This window comes from Muntiacus reevesi, chromosome 3 (assembly GCF_963930625.1).
Source record: "Muntiacus reevesi chromosome 3, mMunRee1.1, whole genome shotgun sequence".
Taxonomy (NCBI): Eukaryota; Metazoa; Chordata; class Mammalia; order Artiodactyla; family Cervidae; genus Muntiacus; species Muntiacus reevesi.
This window is the reverse complement of record NC_089251.1, coordinates 263,984,439-263,999,702: the sequence shown is the minus strand read 5'-3', so window position 1 is coordinate 263,999,702 and position 15,264 is coordinate 263,984,439. Positions and strand designations below refer to the sequence as shown.

The 15,264-nt window shown below is 43.1% G+C and overlaps 1 protein-coding gene across 1 annotated transcript in view; it reads left to right on the top strand.

The window, feature by feature from the left end:
- The first annotated feature begins 3,882 nt into the window (after positions 1-3,882).
- Positions 3,883-15,264, top strand: part of MAP3K2 (mitogen-activated protein kinase kinase kinase 2) — an 84,753-nt gene continuing 73,371 nt past the window's right edge. The window contains exon 1 of the mRNA XM_065931961.1: positions 3,883-3,951. The gene's annotated coding sequence lies outside the window, so the exon portion shown is untranslated. The remainder of the gene's footprint in view (positions 3,952-15,264) is intronic.

Here is a 15,264-nt window from a genome sequence, read left to right as displayed (position 1 = left end):
GCCCCATGAACTGCAGCATGCCAGGTTTCCCTGTCTATCACCAACTCCTGGAGTTGGCTCAAACTCATGTCCATTGAGTCGGTGATGCCATCCAACCATCTCATCCTCTGTCGTCCCCTTCTTCTCCCACCTTCAATCTTTCCCAGCATCAGGGTCTTTTCCAATGAGTCGGTTCTTTGCATCAGGTGGCCAAAGTACTGGAGTTTCAGCTTCAGCATCAGTCCTTCCAATGAATATTCAGGACTGATTTCCTTTAGGATTGACTGGTTGGACCTCCTTGCAATCCAAGGGACTCTCAAGAGTCTTCTCCAACACCACAGTTCAAAAGTATCAATTCTTCGCCACTCAGCTTTCTTTACAGTCCAACTATCACATCCATACATGTCTACTGGAAAAACAATACCTTTGACTAGGTGGACATTTGTTGGCAAAGTAATGTCTCTGCTTTTTAATATGCTGTCTAGGTTGGTCATAGCTTTTCTTCCAAGGAGCAGGCATCTTTTAATTTCATGACTGCACTCACCATCTGCAGTGATTTGGAAGACCCCCAAAATAAAATCTCTCACTGTTTTCATTGTTTCCCCATCTATTTGCCATGAAGTGATGGGACTGGATGCCGTGATCTTAGTTTTCTGAATGTTGAGTTTTAAGCCAAATTTTTCACTCTCTTCTTTCATTTTCAACAAGAGGTTCTTTAAACCAGAGATAACATAAATACCCATGAGTCCGTAGTGACATAAATAAACAATTCCATAAGTAAGTAACTGAGGGAGAAGGGACACATCTCCCATGCAGAAGAATTCCATGGAATTCATGTCAATACTTTGTACTCCAGGAAATGGAGCCTAACTCCCCACGCTCCAGGTGTGAGAAGGGTGATTTCTTTGCAGAGAGTACTGCATGGAAAGAAGCCGAAGAAATCTGACAAATAAAACCACAAACAGGCAATCAAGGTCAAGCTCAACAGCCATAAGTCATGTGGTCAGGAATGTCCTTGATAAGTCTGCGGTGAGAATAATGTTACCTCAGTGATCTGCATCCCGCAAACCAACAACCCTGGTCTAATCGCCAGAAAAACATCAGAGACACCACAGCAAAGGGATATTCCTCATAACACCCAACAAGGACTCCTCAGAACTGTCAAGGTCATCAAAAACAAAGGAAGTCATGGCCAAGAGAAGCCTAAGGAGGCATGATAATTAAGTATAATGTGGTGTCCTGGATGGGATTCTGAAACAAGAAAAGGACATTAGGTAAAAAATAAGGAAATCTGAGTCAAGTATGGACTTCAATTAATGATATTGTATCAACATTGGTTCCCTGATTGTGACAAACTATCATTTTAACGTAAGATATGAATTAAAGAGGAAACTGGGTGTGGGGTATATATGAACTCAATGTACTATCTTCTCAACTTCTCTGTAAATCTAAGATTATTCTAAAATTAAAAGTTTATTAGAGAGTAAGAAGACAGTAGACTTTCTCCCTTTTTCTGAGTGGGAGGTCATAATGTCTGAAGCTGAGGCAGTCATCTTCTGACTGCAGAGATGACAATTCACAGCCATTGGCCAATTGTGGGCCCAGTTACTGCATTTCTATTATGTGAGAAAATGAACTTTATTGTTTAAGCTGTTTTGTTCCTTGCAGCTGAAAAAAAATATTCCAAGTTCATGAATTTGTAATCATATATCCCAAAATAAGCCAGGATGCCAGAGATTTAATGTCTAAGCAAGTATCTCACCAATGTAAAAAGAGACTGGAGAAAAAGGAAAAAAAGAGGCTTTTATTAATATATACGTGTGGTGGAAAATGGTGGATGAAGTCCCAGTTAGGGTAGGGAGAGAAAAAGTGAGCAGAGGTATGAGGAAAAATCCATCTCCATCTTGAGATTATTTCGTAAACAAGGTTTTATTGAGTGAGTACTATATGGTCAGGCCAGGAACCATGGAAAATAATATAAAAGTTTAAGGCTTAAATCCTGCCCAAGTATATTGAGATCCTTTATTTTTCTGTGGTATATCAGGCTTAGATGTTAGAACCAAAAGCCATCTTAAAGACCGGTTTTCTGCATACATAAGCTTAAAAGTACTCTACTTTTTAAATTAGGGGCAGCAAACTGCTTTTCTATTTAGCTTTGTATTTTTGAGGTCCTCCAGCATCAGCCTTTCTTTGTGGTGGCTGCTTAATTCTCTGCAGAGCAAACGAACCATTATTTGGTTCAGTCCAAAATGAACCAAATGGTTCATTATTTGACTCAGTCCGAGTCATTTAGGTTTCCAGGCTTCACCATTACAAAAATTTGCCAATGAACATCTCTGTTCCTGCTCCTTTGACAACATCGCTAACGCGCCTGTAATAAAAATTTCACGGAGAGGACCTAGCTACTTTATTACATAACACCCTTTCCCTCAGTCCAGGGCCGCAAGTTGGGTAGCTGCTTACTTCTGGGTGGGCACCACTCCCATCTCTCTTATTTCAACTGTCTGATATGAGGTCTGGAAAAGGCAGGAAGCAGGTGGGATCCATAACCTACCAAGAAGGCACGTAGATGCTAAAGAGGGAAGAAATGGCGCAGGAAGCTGTAAGGGGTATTTGAGGAAACAAGAGATGGGGCAGGACAGATACTCTCTGGATCAAAGTAGTGTGAGCTAAAGACAATCAGAACGCAGGTCAGTCACATGACAGAGGCCTCCAACGCTAACGCTATGAGTTTGTACTTAGTACTGCGGGGCGACGGGGAGTGAAGAAAAGATTCCGTGAAAGCGACGGGGTTTTAGACTCTGTCACAAGTCCTAGGGGTGGTGTGTCAATTCATCTTCCTGCGCCGAGATTTCCACATTCGTTAACAATTAAAAAATAATACCTGCTGGGCCGACCTCGAATACATACAAGAAGTAAACAGTGAACTGTAAAACTTAGAAGGCCTATCTCCAGGGTAGTGGTTTACGGTCAGGTGACAAGTCGACAAAAATTTCTTAAGTCTTTTACGAAAAAATGCTGAAACCAGATCCAAAACCGAAATCTTTTCGCCTGCAAACGACTTGCTATGGACTCGAAGTGGGTCGCAGCCTCTTCTTGCTCTGCTGCTCCCGCTCTGCCAGAAGCCCACGCGGGAGACCATATTCGAGGTTTGGTTTGGAGTCTCGGAGCCGAGGACTCCCGTACACGCGAGAGAACTGAGGTGCATGTGTGTGCGGGAGCCGGCGGCCAGGAGCTATAGCCAAAGCGGCGCAATAGCCCTGGCAGGCCAGGAATCTCCGCACTACCGAGCCGGCATGTGCAACCGGGCGTGCGTGGGCGCAGCCAGCCACTGCGCAGGCGCGGACACGCTCCCCCGGGCCTCCGCGCGGCGCTCTGGACGAGCGCGCGCCCCCGGCGGGTTCCGCTCCCGACAGGCGGAGGGCTGCGCGCGCACGAGAGAGCCGGCCGTGACGTGCGCCGCGCTACGCCCGACGTCACGGGTCCGTGTGTAGTGGCGGCCGGGCTACCCTCAGCAGCGGCTCCCGACGAGGGTGGTGCGGTCACTGGGTGCGGTGTTCGGGGGTCCTGCGGCCCGCAGCGGCGGCGGCGACGACGATCACCGGGAGGCCCGGCGCTCCCGGCCGCGGAGTCGTCTCTCCGGCCCCTCCTCCGGCCTCGGCGGCGCCCGGCCCGCGGCTTCCTCCTTTTCTGCCCAGCTTCCCGCGGGCCTCTGGGTCGCGGCGGCGAGAAGGAACGAGGGGCGCCGAGAGGCCCCGGCCAGCCGCCGCAGTCCACGAGTCCGCCGCTGCGCCCGGCGCGGGCTCCATGTGAAGGAGGGCCGGGCCTGGCCCCCCGGTCCGCGCCCGACTCCTCGTGCGCCCCTCCGGTCCCTGGGGGCCCGCAGCCTCCCTCGACCGGGGGGCGCAGTGACAGGCCGCGCGGAGGCGGAGGGGTGGGTCTGCGGCTCCCTACGTCCCCGCGGAGCGGCGGGTAAGTGCGTGTGTGTGTGTGTGCGTGTGCGTGTGCGTGTGTGTGTGTGTGTGTGTGTGTGTGTGAGCGTGTGTGAGCGCGCGCGCGCGCCCGCACAAATGTGTGGCGGTCGGGGTGGGGGAGTGGGGAGGGGGCCGGACGTGAGGAGGGGGCCGTTGCCGGCCTGGGCACAGCCCCTGGGGCGGAGATTTCGCTAGGTTGTAGCCTCGCTTGGGGTGGGCGGACCTTGGGTCCCTTGCATCCTGTCTTGAAGTCCAGGTCCGAGCGAAGTAGACCGCTGGGCGGTGGAGCTGTCAAGACGCGTACTCCGCGGGGCCTTTGGAAGGAACATTGCGCCTGGTCCTTGGGAGAGGCAGAAATCTTACATACAGGAAGCGAGAAAGTGCTTGTCTTTGCCCCGCTGTATCGTCGTGCACTAGTAGTTAGGGTTGATGCCCTTTTCTCTTTATGGACCGTTTAGCGAGCACTTGTTACCCCCCCCCCCCCCCCGCCCCGGTACTTATGGTGCTTGTCTCACCTCACCTTCGAAGCCCAGTGAGGTGATAATGTCTCTCCTTTTTACGGTTGAAAACATCGAGGCTCAGATTCAGCATCTTGCCCAAGGTCACGCAGCTTGGTAATCTGGGAAAGCCTTGGTTCGAGTATGATGTCTTCTCCGTAGAAGTGTATTTCTGATCTTGCGAAAATAAATATGTGAGGAAAATGAGAAAACCTGAAAAGTTTCTTCTTGGGAGTAAAATCTAAATATTTACATAAGTAGGTCGAGCTTATATGCCCCTATTGTGTTTTGCTGCAGTCTAGCCAAATGATTTTCTTGGTTCTTTCCAAAAAAATTACTATTAAAAGGTGACTCCATGCACCTTTACCTTTTTCTTTTTTTGCGGTGGAACTGACCGAACAGAAAATATTCCTCCTTTTATCAAAAAGAAGAAATAGATTTAGTTAAACTCCATATTTCTTGAAAAGTTACAATTTGTGCAGTTTGTTCTTGATGCATACAGGGAACTCACAGTTGGGTTGTTTGCTTGAGATTTCCTTATTGCAAAATTTGTTTCTGGATTATGTGGCAATGACAACATAGTAATTTGTGCATTAACTTGTGCAATATCTCTGAGTGAAGGGCCAGAATTTAATGTGTAGAGTGTTGTAAAAAGTTATCTTTTAATGATGTGATTGCTTTCTTTCGTGTGTATGTAGCAAAGTAATGAGTATTTATAAACTAACTGAAATTCTCATTTTAGCATTGACATATACTGTTTCTTTGATTATAATTAAAGCTAGAGAGCCTTTACATTTCTCTTTGCAGAAGAAAGTGTTGATAAAATTCTCTTGAGTAACTTAAGTTTCATGCATAGTTGTAAATGTTTAAGAAATCTTTTGATGCCCCAAATTGTAGTATTTCATAATTTCTTTTAATGTATTATCAGGTTTAAGAAAATTTGTAGTTCAATGTCTGTGTAATGTCTGTAGAGAAAATGTTGCATTACAGAGTTAAGCAGTGGATGGTTCACAGATTGATTTGTCGTTTGCTTAAAATATAAATGTGTGTTGAGTCTTGTTGAATGTAATATCATTATAGAATGGTTATCTAGTCATGCTCTCCATGAATCTCTCTTGAAAGAAATAGCTATTGAAGATTTATTGTAAATAATTTGATGATTACATTGTAGATTCAGTCTTTTAAGTGTTTTAATTGGAACTTGCATCCCTTGTTTACCTTATTGCTACCAGAGGAGTAAACTATATTTAATAGATGCTGTATTAAAATGGCCTTGTGTTTGGTTCTAGACAAGTCCCACAGCTTTAGTATCAGATTGATTTTATTTTTTTCCTTGTAGAATTGGAGCTCTCTAAGCTCCCTCCTACCTGCCCCCCAACCCAGCCCCAGCGTTTCATTATGAAGCAGTGTTAAGTACACAGGAATTTGGTGATATCAAACACCCACGTGGTAATCCTGTAGACTCACTTGTTGGCATCTCGCCGTATGTGGACACGATTTTTGGCCATGGGTGCCTGTGTGCTCAGTCGCTCAGTCATGTCCCACTCTTTGTGACCCCATGGACTGTAGCCCGCCAGGCTCCTCTATCCATGGGGTTTTCTAGGCAAGAATATTGGAATCGGTTGCCATTTCCTCCTTCAGGGGATCTTCCCAACCCAGGGATTGAATCCCTATCTCCTGCATGTCTCCTGCATTGGCAGGCAGCTTCTTTACTATTGAGCCACTTAGGAAGCATTTTTGGTTATACCATTTGAAAACAAAACTGTGGATACTATGACACTTTACCCCTAATATGCCAACTTGCATTTCCAAAGATAAGGACATTTTCTTACATAGCCAAGATATCATTATTGTTAACTTTCTGATGAATAGTTATTAATAAGAATAAATTCTTATTGTTAATTTCTTAATGGAATCTAGTATCCATCCATGTTTAAATCTCCCCACTTGTGCTGGAAAGATCTTTTATGGCTTTTTATACTTAATCCCACCAAACCAGGATCCCATCAAGGTTTATTCACTACATTTGGTTAAGTCTCTTTGATCTCTTCTAATCTAAAACAATATCACCTCTCCATTTTATTTTTTAATTTTTTTATCTTTTGGGCATGCCACACAGTATGTGGGATCTTAGTTTCCCAACCAGGGATTGAACCTGTGGCCCCTGCTGTGGAAGCACAGAGATTTAACCACTGGATGCCTTGGAAGTCCCATCATCTCTCCATTTTATAAAATGGATTTTTTTTTTTTTAATAAAAGAGATCAATCTAGTTATCTTATAAAACAAGTCACATTCTGGATTTGTCCGATTTTTTTTTTCCCCTCATGGTGTCATTTAGCATGTTCCTCTTTGCCTCCTACATTAGCTAACAGTAAGCTAGATTTAAAGAATCATTAGTTTCAGGTTAAATATTTTGGGCAAGAATAACTACTGAGTGTTGCTGTGTACTTTATATTACTTCCCATCAGGGATCATATATTGTTAAGTCCTATTATTTGTGATCCTGAGTTTGATCACTTGGTTATAGGGGTTGTTGTTGTTCAGTTGCTAAGTCATATCTTTGCGACCCCATGTACTGCAGCACGCCAGGCTTCCCTGTCCTTCACTATCTCCCCAAGTTTGCTCAAACTCATGTCCATTAAGTCAGTGATGCCAGCCAACCATCTCATCCTCTGTCGTCCCCTTCTCCCGCTGCCCTCAGTCTTTCCCAGCATCGGGATCTTTTCCAGTGAGTCAACTCTTCCCATTAGGTGGCTAAAGTATTGGAGTTTCAGCTTCAGCATCTGTCCTTCCAGTGAATATTCAGGGCTGATTTCCTTTAGGGTTTACTGGTTTGATCCTCCTTGCTGTCCACAGGACTGTCAAGAGTCCTCTGCAGCACCACAGTTTGAAAGCATCAGTTCTTAGGCATTGAGCCTTCTTTATGGTTCAACTCTCACATCCTACATGATTACTGGAAAGACCATAGCTTTGACTAGATGGACCTTTAACAGCAAAGTGATGTCTCTGCTTTTTAATATGCTGTCTAGGTTTGTCATAGCTTTCCTTCCAAGGAGCAAGCATCTTTTAATTTTGTGGCTGTAGTCACCCTCTGCAGTGATTTTGGAACCCAGGAAAATAAAATCTGCCACTGTTTCCACTTTTTTCCCACCTGTTTGCCATGAAGTGATGGGACCGGATGCCATGATCTTAGTTTTTTGAATGTTCAGTTTTAAACCAGCTCTTTCACTCTCCTCTTTCAGTCAGTTCAGTCATGTCCGACTCTTTGTGACCCCATGGACTGCAGCATGCCAAGCTTCTCTGTCCATCATCAACTCCTGGAGCTTACTCAAACTCATATCCATCAAGTTGGTGATGCCATCCAACCGTCTCATCCTCTATCGTCCCCTTCTCCTCCTACCTTCAGTCTTTCCCAGCATCAGGGTCTTTTCTAGCGAGTCAGTTCTTTGCATCAGGTGGCCAAGGTATTGGAGTTTCAGCTTCAGCTCTCCTCTTTGCTGCTGCTGCTAAGTTGCTTCAGTCGTGTCCGGCTCTGAGCGACCCCATAGATGGCAGCCCACTAGGCTCCCCTGTCCCTGGGATTCTGCAGGCAAGAATAGTGGAGTGGGTTGCCATTTCCTCCTCCAGTGCATGAAAGTGAAAAGTGAAAGTGAAGTCGCTCAGTTGTGTCCGACTCGTAGCGACCCCATGGACTGCAGCCCACCAGGCTCCTCTGTCCATGGGATTTTCCAGGCAAGAATACTGGAGTGGGGTGCCATTGGCTTCTCTGGTTCTCCTCTTTAGGTGAGGTATATTTTTCCCACTGCAGTTGGCGTGTGTTCTCCAGTAATCTTTCAGCTTTCCGTAGGTAGTAACATCTATTGCTGCATCTGTTGGCAAGCTAACGTTCGGATTTCAATGTTAACAATCTTTTGTTGGTCTGTAGACAGCAACAAAATCTCAGGAATTGTAAAAATATTCTATGCAGCTATATTAATCAGGTTCTGATTTTGCAGCTGTATTAATCAGGTTCTGATTTTGGGGGTTTTAAAATATATTTTTAATAATGAATTCAAGGTTATCACCAGTTATGAATAAAAAGAGACCTGACTTGAGAGAACAGGAGAATTCAGTTCCTGTCTTTTCCTGTACTCTCTCTCAAGGAGTATGTGTATGTGTGTTTTGGCTGTACCATGAGGCTTGGTGGCTTGTGAGATCTTAGTCCTCACTGAACCTCGGTCCTTGGCAGTAAAATCGAGGAGACCCTATCACTGGACCATCAGGGAATTCCCTCAAATAATATACTTCTTTTAAGTCTTAGCCAATATTTGTTGCTCAGGAGTAGCTGAAATATAAAAGAGTTACTTTACTGGAAAATATTTTGAGAAAACTGTTTTCTGGTGTCATGCAAAGGAGAACTGAATTTGAGAATCAGAAGGTCTAAATACTAGACCTAATTTTACTGTTCTATGAAGTTCAAGGATTATAAACTTTTTAACTGCACTCTGTATTTTCACGTCATAGTGATTGTTAGTAAACATGTCTGGAGGATAGGAATAGACTCTTCTTTGGTGTTGTTCCCATAACTAGCCCACCACCTTTCTTGTAAGTCCTCAAGAGTGTTATGCTTGAGATTCGTAGTACTATAAATTTAAAAAGCATTCTGTAGTTTATAAACTTTGGAAGTTTTTTCTAGAGGTAATTTCCCCCATTTGTATATAGTTAGTCATTTAGTATGGACTTTAATAAATTAACAGTAACAAATTAAGAGGATAGTTTAAGATACGATTTTATTGGCATTCTTTTGATAATTCCCAAATTGCGTCTGCTCAGCGCCACTCCCTCGAGCAGGATGGTCCTTGAGCACTCTGCACTCGCCTCCACCACCCACTGATCGCTCGGCCCTGTAGTGGTCTCTGTCTTCCACTGAGAAATCAGGTCTTCAAGCACAGACGCAGTACTTTGTTGATTTTGGTGCCCGTTGCCACAATCCCTGTTGCCACAAGTTTATTAAATGGATAGGTAATTACAAGAGACCTCCTTTTACAGTGTTCTCAGATTCTTAAAAGATGGTAGCTGCATGAGTTGAACAGGGTGGGGAATTTCAATGAAATGTTTCTGTATGCTCAGAAAAAATCAAGTATTTGTGAACAGCTCTACCACAGAGGCAAGGCTGTGGAAAAGTTTCTGAAAATTATTAATAGTAATCAGTGGGAGAATGTGAGATAATATTATATTTGTAAGTCTTTGAGAACAGATCTGCAGTCTAAGCCGAAATAAATTTTCAATTGTTTCTGTGCTATTAGTAATAGTTATGTGCTCCTAACTCATACTGTATTTTAGATTTGTGACTTGAAGATGTTTCATTAGCATTATTATTGTTTGATAAGTTTGTTGTTACCCTAAGTTTGACTGACTTAGCTACATTTTAATGTTGTTTATGGAGTTTTAACTCAAAATATTTTGTTCTTTTGTTTTAATATGAAAGAAACGAGACCAATGTTCTCTGACTAAATTTGCAGAGAGATTAATATCATGGTTTATATGATTGCTTTGATGCACTTTAAAATCAGTTTAGGCATTTTTAGACCTGTTGAGTGCTTTGTAAAATTAGTAATAGTTATTATATGGTATGACGTAAGGTATAAGAATGGTATGTCAAAGAACATTTATGAACTTTCTTATTTGATTAGATATTATAAGGAAATGAAAGAAGTAGAAGGTAGTTAGCTCAGCCTTAGTGTTGATAAAGATCTACTTTGACATAGTGTATCATTAGCCATCCAGTCTGTTAGTAGTACCTGACTGCATTCGGTTGACTTCACCCCCAGACCACCATATACCTTCATTATAAATCTTTCCCCATGATTTGAGAAAGAGTAGATTAATTTTGTGTTCTGAGATCATGCAGTGTGTATTAATCAGCACCTCAAAGTTTTGTCCCATAGTTATAGACTGTTGCATATTGCCTTAGGGTTAGAAGGTTTACTTAGGGATGTTCCTGAGGAATTTCTTGCCTCGATTGTTCCTGAAGTGAATACACAGACTGTAAACTGTATTTCATACTGTTTGTTGAACACTGATAGTAGGTAGAAAGCCTGAATTCACTCTTAAATCTGCCATTAATTAGAAGTTGACTGTGACAAAGTGACTTCAGTAATTTTTTAAAAAGCATGATCTTAGCACATAGCAGGTACACACAGGTCTTTGCTGTGTCATGTGAGATCTTTCTTTGTAGCACACGGACTCTAGAGTTGTGGTCCACGGGCTCAGTACTTGCGGTGCTTCGGCTTAGTTGCTCCACACCATGTGGGATCTTAGTCCCCAAACCGGGAATCCAGTCTGCACTCCCCGCATTGCAGGGTGGAGCCTTAGCCACTGGACCACCAGGGAAGTCCCGAGTTCAACATTTCTGAATTTGAAGAAGTTGCTTTAGATGATTTCTTTTTTAAAAAACATTTATCTGTTTTTTGGCTGTGGTGGGTGTTTTTTTGCTGCATGGGGACTACTCTTTATTGCAGTGCCTGGGCTGCTGCTTGTGGTGGTTTCTCTTGTTGTGGAGCACAGCCTCGAGGTTCGTGGGCTCAGTGGTTGCAGCTCTTGGGCTCCAGTGCTCAGGCTCAGTAATTGTGGTACACAGGCTTAGTTGCTATGCAGCACACGGGATCTTCCCCGACCAGGTATGGAATTGATGTCCCTTGCATCACCAGGTGTATAGGTGTATTCTTAAACACTGAAGCACCAGGGAAACCCCCCCGCCCCGCCCCTGCTCCGAGTTGATTTCTTGAGGACCTGTCTAATATATGATTCTGTGAGAACCACAGCATCATAGAAAATAGAGTCAAAAGAGATTCAAGTTTTCTTGCTTGGGAGATTGTTAAGATGACAACTATCCAGGGAAGATTTGTTACAGGGCAGCATTTGGAAGATAAAAAGCTCTGTTTAAATGTGATTAGTTTGTCAGAATGACATCTTTTACTTAAAGATATTTTATAGCCAGTTACCTTGTGTTGAACTGTGATGATCTATAATAGGTTCTCAGTAAATGTTGAAACTACTTGAGTAGATGAATAATTTCAGGACTGATATGATTGAAATCAGAGTCACCTAATGATATTTTAGTGATAAAATCCAGGATAGTAACCATTGAATTCTAGAAAATAGCAGAAAAGAACTAAATTATTCTCATGAATGGGCAACCAAGACTAGTGAAATACATTTTTGGAAATACTTTAGCCAAAAGGGAGGAAAGATCTTTTTGGAAAAGAAAAAAAAAAAAGTATTGGAAAAATTTTACCTGCAGTCTTATGCCCACTAGAAATTTTAAAATAGTTTTGTGGATGTACTGGATAAGCCCCAAATGATTACATTTAAAAAAAAAATTCTTACTCCCCAATGGAAAAAACATTTGGGGCAAACCATATATCAACAAAAAATTTTTTAATATATATATATTTATTTTGTGAGGCTGTGTGGGATCTTAGTTCCCTAACAGGGAATTGAACCTGTGCCCCCTGCATTGGGAATGTGGAGTCTTAACCATCAGACCACAGGGAAGTTCCAGCAAATTTTTTTTTCCCTCAGAATCTTTCTGCTTCTTTATTCTTCCTTTCTTCCATCTTCACATCTCTAACCAAAGCATAGAAGTACATTAAGTATTCTTAGCTTATTTTTTTCTTAGGTAATAAATTGGTATTGGCATTTGTTAAACTAGAGCTTCCCTTGTGGCTCACATGTTAAAGAAACTGCCTGCAATGCTGGAGACCTGGGTTCAATCCCTGGGTCAGGAAGATCCCCTGGAGAAGGGATTGGCAACCCACTCCAGTATTCTTGCCTGGAGAATTCCATGGACAGAGGAGCCTGGTGTGCTGCGGTTTGTGGGGTCCCAAAAAGTTGGACACAACTGAGCAACTAACACTTTCGTTAATCTGATACCCACTCTAGTGTTTTCTCTCATATAAATCTTGCTCTTTTGCAAATGGGAGGATCAAGTTTGGGTGATAATGGCTTCATAGAATGAGGGCTCTTCACCCTGCTTTCAAAGATGGGCAGCTCAGAACTGATAAAAGAAGGCTTGATTGGAGATTATGAAAGAACTAAGTGGCTTAGATTTGGTTATGCAGGAAGATCTCTAAAGGGAAAGTTGCAGAGATCTTGGTCAGTAGGTGGAGGGGAAGCTTGAGTAGTTGCATGAGTCAGGGTTCAGTCACAAAGGAAGAACGGACTGCTGTGTTATCATGGAATTAAGGAATTTATGATAGGTAGAAGACCTTACGGAGTTGTGGGAGAAGCTTGGAAACCAAAGTCTGTAAGGGGGAATTGGCAGATCAGAGAAGTCACTAATCAGCTTTCCTGAAGCAGTGGTGCAGTGGGCAAGTCAGAGTTTGCAGGTGAATCTGAGAAGCTAGTTATACCCAGCTATTGAAGTGTGGGACCACACAGTAGAGCTGGTGGAAAGTATAGAAAGCTGTTGTCTCTACCTAGGTACCTCTTCTGTGATCTTCAGTCAAGCTTTTGGTGGTGGGCCTGAGGTTGATGTTTGGTTGGCAGGGTTGACAATAAGAAAGAGCTGCATGCAATACAGGGGAGAGCAGAGACACAGTGAAATACTCTGTCAACTCTACATCCAACTATCTAACCCTAATCTTCAGAGAGTAATTTCTGTCTTTTACTATCTCTCACCAGGAACCTGGTAGGAAGAGGATTCTGGAAATGTAGTTTGAACTTGAAAGTTGTCATGGTACAAACTGTCACAGAGGGTGAGAGTGGAGGGTGGGAAATCACAGTGAGGGCTGTGATCGTTGTGGCAGTCCACAGTTATGTTTCATCTTCTGCGAGAGAGCAAGTTCTTTAAAATCTCCAAGCCTGTCTCTTCCTCTGTGAGATGGGAAGATAATACCTACACTAAGGATTATTGTGAGGATTAAATGAAATGTTTTGTATTTAGCAGACTGTTAGTACAGTGTAAAATAATGTAAATAATAGCTTTTATTATTAGTCATAATTGTGGTAGTATGGGGACAGATTGAGAACTGGGAAGGGTGTATTTTGAAAGTGAGGAAAGTAGAGAAGATGAGTGGCGGTAAGAGTGAAGTAGAAGACGTAGCTCCTATAATTGAGAGTGCAGTAATCAAGCTGCAGAGGACACACGTAAGCATATAGCAAGGTTGGGAAGGTGTTAAATAAGAGAGTGCCCTCTAAGACAAATGACTCTGCCATGATGAGTGGAGAGACTCAGCAAATGACAGCAAAGGCTGTCATTTCCAGCATGCTCATGCCCCGTCGTTCGCTTATGTCCAACTCTTTGAGACCCTGTAGACGTAGCCCGACAGGCTCCTCTGTCTATGGAATTTTCCAGGCAAGGATACTGTAGTAGGTTACCATTTCCTTCTCCAGGGTGTGAGTGAAGTGAAGTCGCTCAGTCCTGTCCGACTTTGCAACTCCATGAACTGCAGCCTCCCGGGCTCCTCCATCCATGGGATTTTCCAGGCAAGAGTACTGGAGAGGGTTGCCATTTCCTTCTCCAGGGGAACTTCCCGACTCAGGGATTGAACCCAGGTCTCCTGCATTGCAGGCAGACGCTTTACCCTCCAAGCCACCAGGGAAGCTCGAGGGTGTAGTTAAGCTTAAAAGTGGTAATGTAAAATTCCTAGTACACTGTCAGTCCACAGAGGTTATTTTTCACTTCTTATCATTTAGAAAGATGGACAGATGAAGAGAGTAGGGAAGGCTGAAACTGGGTCCTTGTTTAGACAAGAAGCACTTCAGATAGCAGAAATAGGAGGAGGCATCGTCAAGGCATGCAGCACTTCATGAAGACAAGTTGGTACCTACTGACTCCTGCTCTTCACTTTTGATAGTCTCTCTGTAGTTTCTTGATTTTGATTTTGAAGGATTGCTTATGCTTGTATCACTGCAAGCAATCAGTACCCAGTAATTGTGTAACACATAATGATACTTATTGTACAATAAAGCCTGAGTTTTTACCAACTCTAAGCCCCTAGAGTTAGGTGTTTCCCTCTTCATGCATAATCTATACCATGGCGTTTTCTCTTCACACTCAGTAGATTCATAAGGTTATTTACTGTTAGTGATTTCACTTGCTTACAGTATGAAATGATGAAGGTTGATAAAAGGAGAGATTACATTTTTAAAAAGTAAATAATAAAGAAGAGGAAAGCGAAGCTTAAACAGCAGCTCTAATTTATTTCTCTGTGAGTCTCAGGGCTTCTTCAGTGTTTTTCTGTTTTGGCTCTTCAAATCCAGCCTAAGCTAAAATGATGAGGTGTGGTAGATGCTGTTACACATACTCACAGTTCCCAAAGAGCCCAGTAGGGTAAAGACCAAAAGGAAGCAAAACCTAAAGAAGATAAAACAGGAGAGCTGAGTTTGATCCCTGGGTTGGAAAGATCCCCTGGAGAAGGAAATGGCAACCCACTCCAGTATTCTTGCCTGCAGAATTCCATGGAGCACGTTCCTCTTCCAAGAACACAAGAGAAGACCCTGCACATGGACATCACCATATGGTCAACACTGAAATCAGATTGATTATATTCTTTGCAGCGAAAGGTGGAGAAGCTCTATACAGTCAGCAGAAACAAGACCAGGAGCTGACTGTGGCTCAGATCATGAACTCCTTATTGCCAAGTTCAGACTTAAACTGAAGAAAGTAGGGAAAACCACTAGACCATTCAGGTATGACCTAAATTAGATCCTTTACGGTTATACAGTGGAAGTGAGAAATAGATTTAAAGAACTAGATCTGATAGAGTGCCTGATGAACTATGGACGGAGGTTCATGATATTGTACAGGAGACAGGAATCAAGACCATCC